This window comes from Rattus norvegicus, chromosome 1 (genome assembly GCF_036323735.1).
Source record: "Rattus norvegicus strain BN/NHsdMcwi chromosome 1, GRCr8, whole genome shotgun sequence".
In the NCBI taxonomy this organism is placed as follows: domain Eukaryota; kingdom Metazoa; phylum Chordata; class Mammalia; order Rodentia; family Muridae; genus Rattus; species Rattus norvegicus.
The window spans coordinates 229065595-229076423 of NC_086019.1; positions in this window are offsets into that span (position 1 = coordinate 229065595).

Below are 10829 nucleotides of genomic sequence, written 5' to 3' on the forward strand. Positions count from 1 at the left end.
ACCTGTCCTTTTCTTTTAAAAGCCAGCAACAGGCTGCGGCCGTTCATTTGTGTCTGGTGGCTGTTGAGTAAAGCCTCTGGGTGATGACCTTGTCTTCCAAAGACCGTGTCTGAGAACAGTAGATTGAACCTGTGCTCAGGTGCAGGCCATGTTGCAGTCAGCAGTGATGCTTTCCAGTATGTTCTGTGTAGAAATGTCAGGGCAAAAATGTAGAAATAATATAACTAAGAATTCCTCCGAGAAACTGTTTCAAACTAACCCCCCATGGAGAACCTAGGGCAGAGAAAACAAGAAACAATCCCTAAGCCTTGAGTCTCTTCTGTCTTGGTGTCACACTGTGTAATTTCATGGCTTCTGTCCCACGTGACAGAAGAAATGGGGATAAGAACCAGTGGGTTTCTCCTCTGCTCTCTGTCGTTTCGGCCAACACTGTATGCTACTCAACAGCTTGCAAGTATTAACCCTAATCAGCAAGATAGGGACTGCAACTCAGCCTCACAATCACCATCAGAACTGGAACCAACTTGACCCCTCTGAGTTACTGAATAAAAATTAAAACCTAAAAAATGTGAATGAGCTCAGCGAATACTTAGTAAGCTCCTATTAAAGGAGATCCGAAATGTCAAATGGAAAAACTTCCTGAGAGACGTATAAACATGAAGATTTCAGACATGTTTTCCAGAATTTCTAATACCTCACATTAAGAAGAAGCCCAGACATCTATATTTTAATAATTATCCCCAAGCAACTTAAATGCTAACACTGCAGAACACCCAAGGAGCTACAGTGCTTCTAGAAAAGGACTCGCAATCTATGATCTGTAACTATATCCTGTCTGCTTACTATCCCCTTCTGCTGGAAGAAACTCCAAGCTACTTCACTTATCCCAGATAATTTCGACTTGTTATTATAATGTTCATACCCTCCAAACTCTGCAAGTGTATATGGAACTTAGACCCCTCCCCCAACTCTCAGTACCTCCAGGCTCTTGGCTATGAGTTGACCTTAGTATGCTAGAACTAAGGATTTTGCAGCCACTCAAATCTATTCTACATGCAGTTCTCCATGTTAATCTATCTCTCTAGTTGTCCAAGTAAATCTTGGGATCATCTCTGAGGTTTTTCTCTCTCTCATACCGCTCACCCAATCTTAGGAGATCCTGTTACCTGTAGCTTTTAGCTTCATCCAGAATTGGTTCAAAGCAAATCAAAGCCTCTATCATCTGTCTTGGTGTTTACCCAGCGACTTACTAATTGGCCTCCAGGAATACTCCACTCCCACTATGGTCTATTTGCAGAAGAGCAGCCAGAGAAATCCTGAGAAAAATAAGCATCAGGTGATGAGAGGCCTTGATTTGTAACACTCCATATGTTCCCATGTTGTACAGAGCAAAGGCCAGATTATGTACTCTGGATTGTAAAGATTTATGAGCAATGACCGTACACTGTCTCATCATCTTGTCCTTGCTGTGTCCTCTTTGTTTACTTTGCTTATAGATTCTGTGGGTCTTGTGGTTCCTCTGCTGCTTTGCCTGGAATATTCTTCCCCAATACAATCTCATGCCTACTGCATCTTCTCAACCAGTCTGGGCTTTTGTGCAAAGGTTTCCTTCTCAGTGAGGTCTGACTTGGATGCTCTATTTGACATTGTAATGCATGTATGTATGACAATGTAATGTAATGTATTACGCCACCTTTCAACTCCAACAATCTCTATTTCTGATTCCTTTCCAGATTGTGTAGTTTCCTATATCTTTTATTTTGTTTCTGTCAAACATAGAATATAATATAAACTTAGCGTCTTCTGTGTATTGTCTTCTTTCTGTTACTAGAATGCAAGTATTACGAATAGCACAATGTGGAGACCACTAACTACTCTCTGTCACCCTCAACCCACAGAGAAAGTTTGACTGTCCTGGAACTCACTCTGTAGACCAGACTGATCTTGAACTCACAGAGATCTGCCCACCTCTGCCTCTTGAGTCATGGGATTAAAGGTGTGTGCCTCGACTGACTGCTTTACTTTCTCTCTATGCCACAAGTACCACAGCCGTGTCTAGTATGTGGCTGATGCCCAACTCGTGTTTGCAGATTAAGGCTTGATGTGTGGTATTTCTGAATACTTTCCAATGAGAGAGCATTTTGAAACATTAATTCATAGCAACTCTTTCATTCCAGTTTTACAAATGAAAAATTAAAACTAGCCAAAACAAACAAAACAAAGCATTAACCCAGCTGACAGTAGCAGATAACATAGACAACACTAAACATTTAATGGAAATAGGGTGGGGTCATAGTCCAAATTAATTGATTCCAATATGCTCTCACTATTTACAAATGATGTCTCAAGCATGATCCTATTTGCAGCGTACAAAGGACAGAGGCTTGGTTTCTATTCTGCTTCTACTTGTTAGAGAAGACAGATGTACAGAGAAATATAATTAGAAAACTTTAACTATTCTACAAGGTTCATGCCATCAACTATCTTAGCAAATGCTTAGATGAATCTACCCCAAAGCAGAATGTGGCACATGTGTTGTCAGGAATTCAGTAAGTGTCCAGGGGAGTAGATTACTTTACGCTAATCGTGGCTTCACAAATTGCTGGAAATATGAGGGGTTGCCTTGGCTAGCTAGTGAGTATTAGATAGTTTATAATAGGTAGATTTTGTGAGGACCAGGAAAGTGGAGACTAGGTGTGAAGGGAGAACCTGTCATTTTTCTAGAAACATAAAGTATAAAGACAACAACTTGGGCAAATGTATTGGGTTCTTGTTTTGAACCCATTGAAAACTTCTGTTAATGGGGAAGCTGTCCATCCTAAGAACCACACTGATGGATAAGTGTTCAGATTTTCTACATTAAAAATATATGTGCTTCACATTAAAACTGTGTACTGTGTGCTTGCTATGTGTGAGGAGAAGGCTGACTTGGAAACAGTGATGGAAGAAACCTCTGTGATTTTATTTTGTATCTGATAGCTAGCAAGGATGTTGGCTAGTCAAGAAACAGGCATAGTATAGGGCAGTGGACAATTCACAATGAAGAAAATGCAGGCTCCACAGCAAAAGCCAAAAACATAGTCTGAATTTAGGTATCTAAAAAGAGTTGTGGGAGAAGTGCATTCAAGCTAAGACTCAAAGAGCGGGGCAGCTTTTAAACGCATCAAGGCAAATAGGAGGAAGAAGAGTGTTGTAAGCAAGAGAATGGCAAGACCCTCAACCCAGAGTTCTCCAGAACCCAGAAGTGTAGTGGAGCTGAACCAAAATTACAGAGGACTGAATAGACAGACAGCACCGAAACAGTGGTCAATTGTATGAATTATTTAACAAACGCATCCATCATGAGTTTCAGTTTCATCAGGAGGGATAAGTGCGACCCGTACATGTTCATGTTTGCATGTTAGAAACCCCATCTTAGTGCATTGGATAGGGCAGAGGGGAAGAATGGAGATCTATTCAGAAGTCCCCACAGTAATCCAGGCAGCAGTGAAGGGACTGGTGGATTGGCAGGATTTTTCAAGACTTGGGGAATGCGAGGATGGATTTGGATGGCGAGCAGAAAGGGTTAAAAATGGATTTCAGCTTTCTAGCTTGTACAAATGGGTCCTAGGAGAGCCAATTACTGACTAGACAGAAATGGCATAGACTGCTGGAATGCATATGTGTGGGTTTGAGTGTGAATTAGGCCGCTGTTATAGATGAGATAAAGCATATAATAATAGTAACAATGGAAGGCAGGCAATTATTACTTTAACAAATTTATGATCATTTTAATGTTACTGGCCAGAAGCCACACAGATAGAGATAGTAATGATGGCGTGTACTTTGTAACCCTTCTCTACTTTTCTAGATCATTAACTGATAATATCCTTGGCTGTTGGGTCGAAACTTAATTTTTTAGTTAAGGCTTATGTAAGGGCAGTCATTTAATCCTTTCATAACATATAGGCTGGACTTGCAGAGAAGTTTCAATTATCCTTAGAAAATATGTTATCTAAAAATCACTTATAACAGCAGTCGTGACTTCTCTGGATCATTTTTAAATGTAAACAGTGAATACTCCATTTAAAGTTATTGTTTATCAGTCACAGCACAATATGAGCTATAGCTTACTCAAGAATTTAATTTAATTTAGTTCATAATCTATCTATCATCTATCTATCTATCTATCTATCTATCTATCTATCTATCTATCTATCTATCTGTCTATCTATCTATGACAGATATGTATAGCCCTAGCTGCCTTGGAATTCACTCTGTAGATGAAGCTAGCCTTGAACTCAGAGATCAGCCTGCCTCTGCCACCCTAGGTGTGTGCTACCACCATGCCCAACATGAGAATTCCTTTTTAGAAAGGACAATCTGGAAAGTGTTCCTTGTATATCCTTAGAAAGTAAGTAGAGACAAGGGAGGTCACGTGTGTCTTACGTCAGGAAGTTTGAAGAAAGCTTCATCCCAGCCCTGATTTTTCAAGGAATGACTTTCCTCAAACTCTTAGCCTAGTTTATTTTTTACATGGTAGTGCTAGTCCACATCACTCACTATAGCTGCAAAGCCCTAACTCTGGACTTGCAAGCTATGCTATTGTTTAAAAATTTTAAACTTATATATGACTTTGAAAGAACCAATATAGAAAACACATCTTCAAAATGCCCCATCAGGCAATAATTGGACCAGGGTTCAGCCACACTGAGCTAAGAAGGATGGGTAGCCAAAGCTACTTGTGTCCATGCTGATACAGACTTTCCACTCACAGAAATTATTTTCTCAACAAGTAGCCTTGGGAAGATACTTCTCCCACCATTCTGAGTAAACAGGTGAATTGAATTTTCTGTCCCTTTTCACAGAGGTGGTCTGTAGTAAATACATAAAGAATTCCAACTCTCCCCCAAGATACTGAGCTAGGGGCTAGGACTACAAGTTATAGACCTTGGCCACAAAAGATGTTTTATTCATACCACTTTTGGTAATTGGACTACTATCATGTTGATATGCTTGTAGTAAATAGTCATTCAATAAATTATGAAAAACAAAATGGTATATAAATGATTCAGGGCCGGGGACATAGCTCAGTCTTGGAGAGCTCTTCTTGCTGCTATGGGGCTCTGGGCTGCCTGTCTGGACTTCTCTGTTTCCCTCTGGAAACTTCCTATAAATGAGAGTTCCACTTTCGAGGCACAGTGGAATACTCAAGGGAGGGATTTTCCCTAGAAAACACGTTATATTTTACCGTTGCAATATACACAATAATTTAAATACCATCAGGCTAATACTCAGGGAGGTTAAATATTTTACCATTCAATTTCAGATGAAACCTCATGGATTTGATTGGTAATGGAGGTCAGCCTGCAGTGTAGTGGGATATAATTACAATCCCACTCTAGCCTGTCTCGCCATTGTTGTCCTTTCCCCAAGTAGCACATCGTTGTTTGGGCTTCAGATATCTTGCGTCCTCTTCTCTTCATGACATAGGCTTTATTTTGGCCTATCTGCACGTTCCCTTTTTAGTTCCCTACTTCTGGAGTGCAAATTTGTTGAGAGGAAGTGTGTTTCATTTGTCTGCTCTGGTTTGACTAAATTTACGGAAGGAGCTTAGATTTCAGTGTAATCATCAGGTTCCCAGAGTCACCCAGACTGGAGCGAAGGATTTGGTTCCTTCCTGTCTAAGGGATGAAGGACTTTGCAAACACCAAGACTGAATCTGGATCACTAAGGTGATTATGGAACACAAGAGTTGAGGTCCCTGCTGTCTACTGCCTTATACACCTGCATCTATGTAACTTGTGTAACAATAAGCCAGTGACTTAGAAAGCATCTTTATCCTAGACTTATGCACAAGGAAAATGAGGTGCACAGATGCTCTGTAACTTGTCCACCTTGAATTTGGGAAGCTGACTTCCAAACCTGTACATCCAACTTCAATCACTTAGATGCTTTAGCTAGTACCACAACCTCTGGTGTGTGTGTGTGTGTGTGTGTGTGTGTGTGTGTGTGTGTGTGTGTGTGTGGTTTTTGCTATTGTTATTTGTTTGTTCTGAGTTGGGGTCTTATTCTGTAGCTCAGCTAAATGTTCTGAAATTCACTTCCTAGTTCAGGCTGGACACAAATTCAGCAATCCTGCTTCTTGTCTCCTGAGTTCTAGATTATAAACGTGAGCCCCAATATCCAAGAATGTAATCCCTTCTAATGCCAATTATTTCATATTTCTTTTTTTTTTCAGAGCTGGGGACCGAACCCAGGACCTTGCACTTGCTAGGCAAGCGCTCTACCACTGAGCTAAATCCCCAACCCCTCATATTTCTTTTTTTTCTTTTTTTTTTATTAACTTGAGTATTTCTTATATACATTTCTAGTGTTATTCCCTTTCCCGGTTTCCGGGCAAACACCCCCCTCCCCCCTCCTCTCTTTATGGGTGTTCCCCTCCCCACCCTCCCCCCATTGCCGCCCCCCCCCAACAATCTAGTTCACTGGGGGTTCAGTCTTAGCAGGACCCAGGGCTTCCCCTTCCACTGGTGCTCTTACTAGGATATTCATTGCTACCTATGAGGTCAGAGTCCAGGGTCAGTCCATGTATAGTCTTTAGGTAGTGGCTTAGTCCCTGGAAGCTCTGGTTGCTTGGCATTGTTGTTCATATGGGGTCTCGAGCCCCTTCAAGCTCTTCCAGTCCTTTCTCTGATTCCTTCAACGGGGGTCCTGTTCTCAGTTCAGTGGTTTGCTGCTGGCATTCGCCTCTGTATTTGCTGTAATCTGGGTGTGTCTCTCAGGAGAGATCTACATTCAGTTCCTGTCGGCCTGCACTTGTTTGCTTCATCTATCTTATCTAGTTTGGTGACTGTATATGTATGGGCCACATGTGGGGCAGATTCTGAAGGGGTTTTCCTTTTGCCTCTGTTCTAAACTTTGCCTCCCTACTCCCTGCCAAGGGTATTCTTGTTCCCCTTTTAAAGAAGGAGTGAAGCATTCACATTTTGATCATCCGTCTTGAGTTTCATTTGTTCTAGGCATCTAGGGTAATTCAAGCATTTGGGCTAATAGCCACTTATCAATGAGTGCATACCATGTGTGTTTTTCCGTGATTGGGTTACCTTACTCAGGATGATATTTTCCAGTTCCAACCATTTATTTGCCTATGAATTTCATAAAGTCATTGTTTTTGATAGCTGAGTAATATTCCAATGTGTAGATATACCACCATGTATCCATTCCTCTGTTGAAGGGCATCTGGGTTCTTTCCATTTTCTGGCTATTATAAATAAGGCTGCGATGAACATAGTGGAGCACGTGTCTTTCTTATATGTTGGGGCATCTTTTGGGTATATGCCCAAGAGAGGTATAGCTGGATCCTCAGGCAGTTCAATGTCCAGTTTTCTGAGGAACCTCCAGACTGATTTCCAGAATGGTTGTACCAGTCTGCAATCCCACCAACAATGGAGGAGTGTTCCTCTTTCTCCACATCCTTGCCAGCATCTGTTGTCCCCTGAGTTTTTGATCTTAGCCATTCTCACTGGTGTGAGGTGAAATCTCAGGGTTGTTTTGATTTGCATTTCCCTAATGACTAAAGATTTTGAACATTTCTTTAGGTGTTTCTCAGCCATTCGGCATTCCTCAGCTGTGAATTCTTTGTTTAGCTCTGAACCCCATTTTTTAATAGGGTTATTTGTTTCCCTGCGGTCTAACTTCTTGAGTTCTTTGTATATTTTGGATATAAGGCCTCTATCTGTTGTAGGATTGGTAAAGATCTTTTCCTAATCTGTTGGTTGCCGTTTTGTCCTAACCACAGTGTCCTTTGCCTTACAGAAGCTTTGCAGTTTTATGAGATCCCATTTGTCGATTCTTGATCTTAGAGCATAAGCCATTGGTGTTTTGTTCAGGAAATTTTTTCCAGTGCCCATGTGTTCCAGATGCTTCCCTAGTTTTTCTCCTATTAGTTTGAGTGTATCTGGTTTGATGTGGAGGTCCTTGATCCACTTGGACTTAAGCTTTGTACAGGGTGATAGGCATGGATTGATCTGCATTCTTCTACATGTTGACCTCCAGTTGAACCAGCACCATTTGCTGAAAATGCTATCTTTTTTCCATTTGATGGTTTTGGCTCCTTTGTCCAAAATCAAGTGCCCATAGGTGTGTGGGTTCTACCTATATGCCATATTCTTTTGGGGACTAAGTAAAATGCTCTGAATATCCATTTGATTGTGGAAGCAATGTATAACTATTTAAAACACCCATCTATAACAATAAGAAAAATAAAAGTGCAGAAAGATTTATTTACAGACCCCCCAGTTTTGGATAGCTTGTTTAAAAACCACTTTTCAGCTCTCACGTTCTCATTATATAGTAGCCATACATATCTTTGAGTCTTTCACAATATTTTTTTTCTACTGGGGCTGATCCGATTATCGCTGCATCATCTAAGAAATAATATTGAGAAAGGGCAGATGTCCAGGATCTGCATCTATTTTTTCTTTTCCCTCCTCCCACCCGTGATTATTTGTGGGACAGATAACACTTGTAACATGCTTCCAGGCTTCAGAGGGAAGGTGTGAGAGGCAGTTTAGTAACAGCGTGTTCTCCTGCATTGTTTTCTTTTTCTTGAGATGTTCAGCAGCAAACGGCACAATGGAAAGAGCGTTTCACCTCCTGCTTGGCTCCTTAGTTATAGGTCTCTCATTTTTGCACACTCGGATCTGACCAAGTTATATCTAAATAGGAGCTCCTCAAAGGGATTAATTTTTCTTTTAATTTTTCTCATTTAGAAACCTTAAAGACGCAGGTTTTTAGCACAAGCAGGTCTGCTGGTGTATTCAGGAGGAGATAGTTTAGAATAGATGCAGGTTTCCTTCCTCTAGGTTTCTGTATTAGAGAGCAGTGTATTAAACACCAAAGCAGCAGTACCCTAAGAACATACTCGTCTGCTATGGGATACTTACAGCACCATGGTAACAATTATCTGCGGACTTCACACGATACACTTTTGGAATTAAAAGATTCTCTCTCTCTCTCTCTCTCTCTCTCTCTCTCTCTCTCTCTCTCTGTCTTGGAAAACTTACATGCACAAAGATGAGGAGGAAGAAGAGAATATTTAAACCAGACTGTTTCTTATCAAGAGCAGACTTGATTTGTAATTAATCTTTTCCAGTGGATGTATTTGTGTCCTTTCATTTTCTTTGATTACATCTCTCATCTTCTTTCCCACTAAAGGAGGGTAGGCTTGTGCTGCAGGCAGCTAAGGCAGTGGGTATATGCTTATGAGGCTGGGAATACATTACATTTCACCTCATAAAGTCGGCTAGGTCCTTAGAGTCTGCACAAAAATGAAATTTCCTTTATTTGTTTCCTTTGGAGTAAGCTCACCCAGTAAGCCACTTGTCTTCATTTTAATTAGGTTGGCGACCACACTGCCCTCCCTCACAGCACTCCTCTATGTCCTTGTCCCTGGAGAGAAAACGCTTCTCATAAGCACCAAGTCAGGAGTTAGCTGTGGTCTCCTGCAGACATGGCAGACATTGTCACCATTTTGACCATTTTCTGGCAGAAGTTGTCATCACCCACAAAGATGAAAGAGATCTTTGGCATAAAAATGGTTCTGGAAAATGCAAACAGGGTTCTCATTTTCCTCTGGTTAGAGGAGCAATAGCAGTGATACTTTTGGCAAAACAATCCACCATTCGCTGTTGTGTTTGTCATCTCTGTGGTCAGAGGTTTTGTTCCTACCTAGCTAGCAATGTTTAAACCACAGATGCATCCACTTGCAAGACTGCATTTTAATTTGTACTTGCTAAGAATTCCTTCGTAACAAACTACAATGATGGACGTTGGTAGTGTAACGAGTTCGGTCCTCCAATGGCCATGGCTGAAGAGATCAACTGACATTTCCTTTTCAGGAACAAATCACGTTGGTAGTCAGCACCTTGTTTTCAGTCGTTGAGAGTCTAGTTCCAAATGGGAAAAAAGTTCGTGTGTGGCTAATAGAACCCAAGAAGTAAGTAGACCACATGAAGAGAAGTTTCAGGGTTAGAGTAGGGAGTGAGCTGAATGGGAACTCAGGAAGTAACAACAGACTTCCTGTTTGGAACCAAGATGGACTTTGGAACCAAGACTTACTTTGACCTATCTCGCCAGTTACATAGAAATCAGAGTAGCGAGAAACTAAAAATCAAGAAAGTAACCTGGCTCTGGAGCTCAAGATCTGAACACAGCATGGCAATGCGCACCTTCTCTTTGTCTCATGTACCCAAGACAGAGTGATGGAACTGCAGGCGACACAGGAACCCTAATGTGAACAGACAGACAAAAGTCTCAAGAAAAACTCCATTGTCTCCAACTAAAGGACCAGGAAAGGAGCAACAGAGTAAGGCCAGAAACTCTCAGACATCTACCTGTTCACTTCCTCCAAACACCATGGAAAAAAAATAAAAACCTAAAATAACCCTGATTCCACTGACATCAGCAAAGGAAAGGCGTGGCATCCAGAGTCAAGCCTGGCCCGTCATAATGAACCTTCCTTCTTCTCCTCTCTTATAGAAGACTAGCTAGGAGTCCACATATTTGTCTCTTCCTAGAAGCCCTGAGTGAAGCATTCAGATTTTCACTACCACTTGGCAGTAGTGAAGATGTATGTAAAAGAGAGATAAAACATCTTAAGTCTGATGGGAAAAAAAGTCAATTAATAGTGACTTTAATATGAACTGGACATTGCAATGATCAGAGAAGGTGTTTTAAAGTAGCCATTAGGAATATGCTTGAAACAAATGAAAGCACAGAAGACCTTAGCAAATAAATGGAAACTATAAACAAAGGGCAAGTGAGCATTTTCACACTCCAAAAGACAC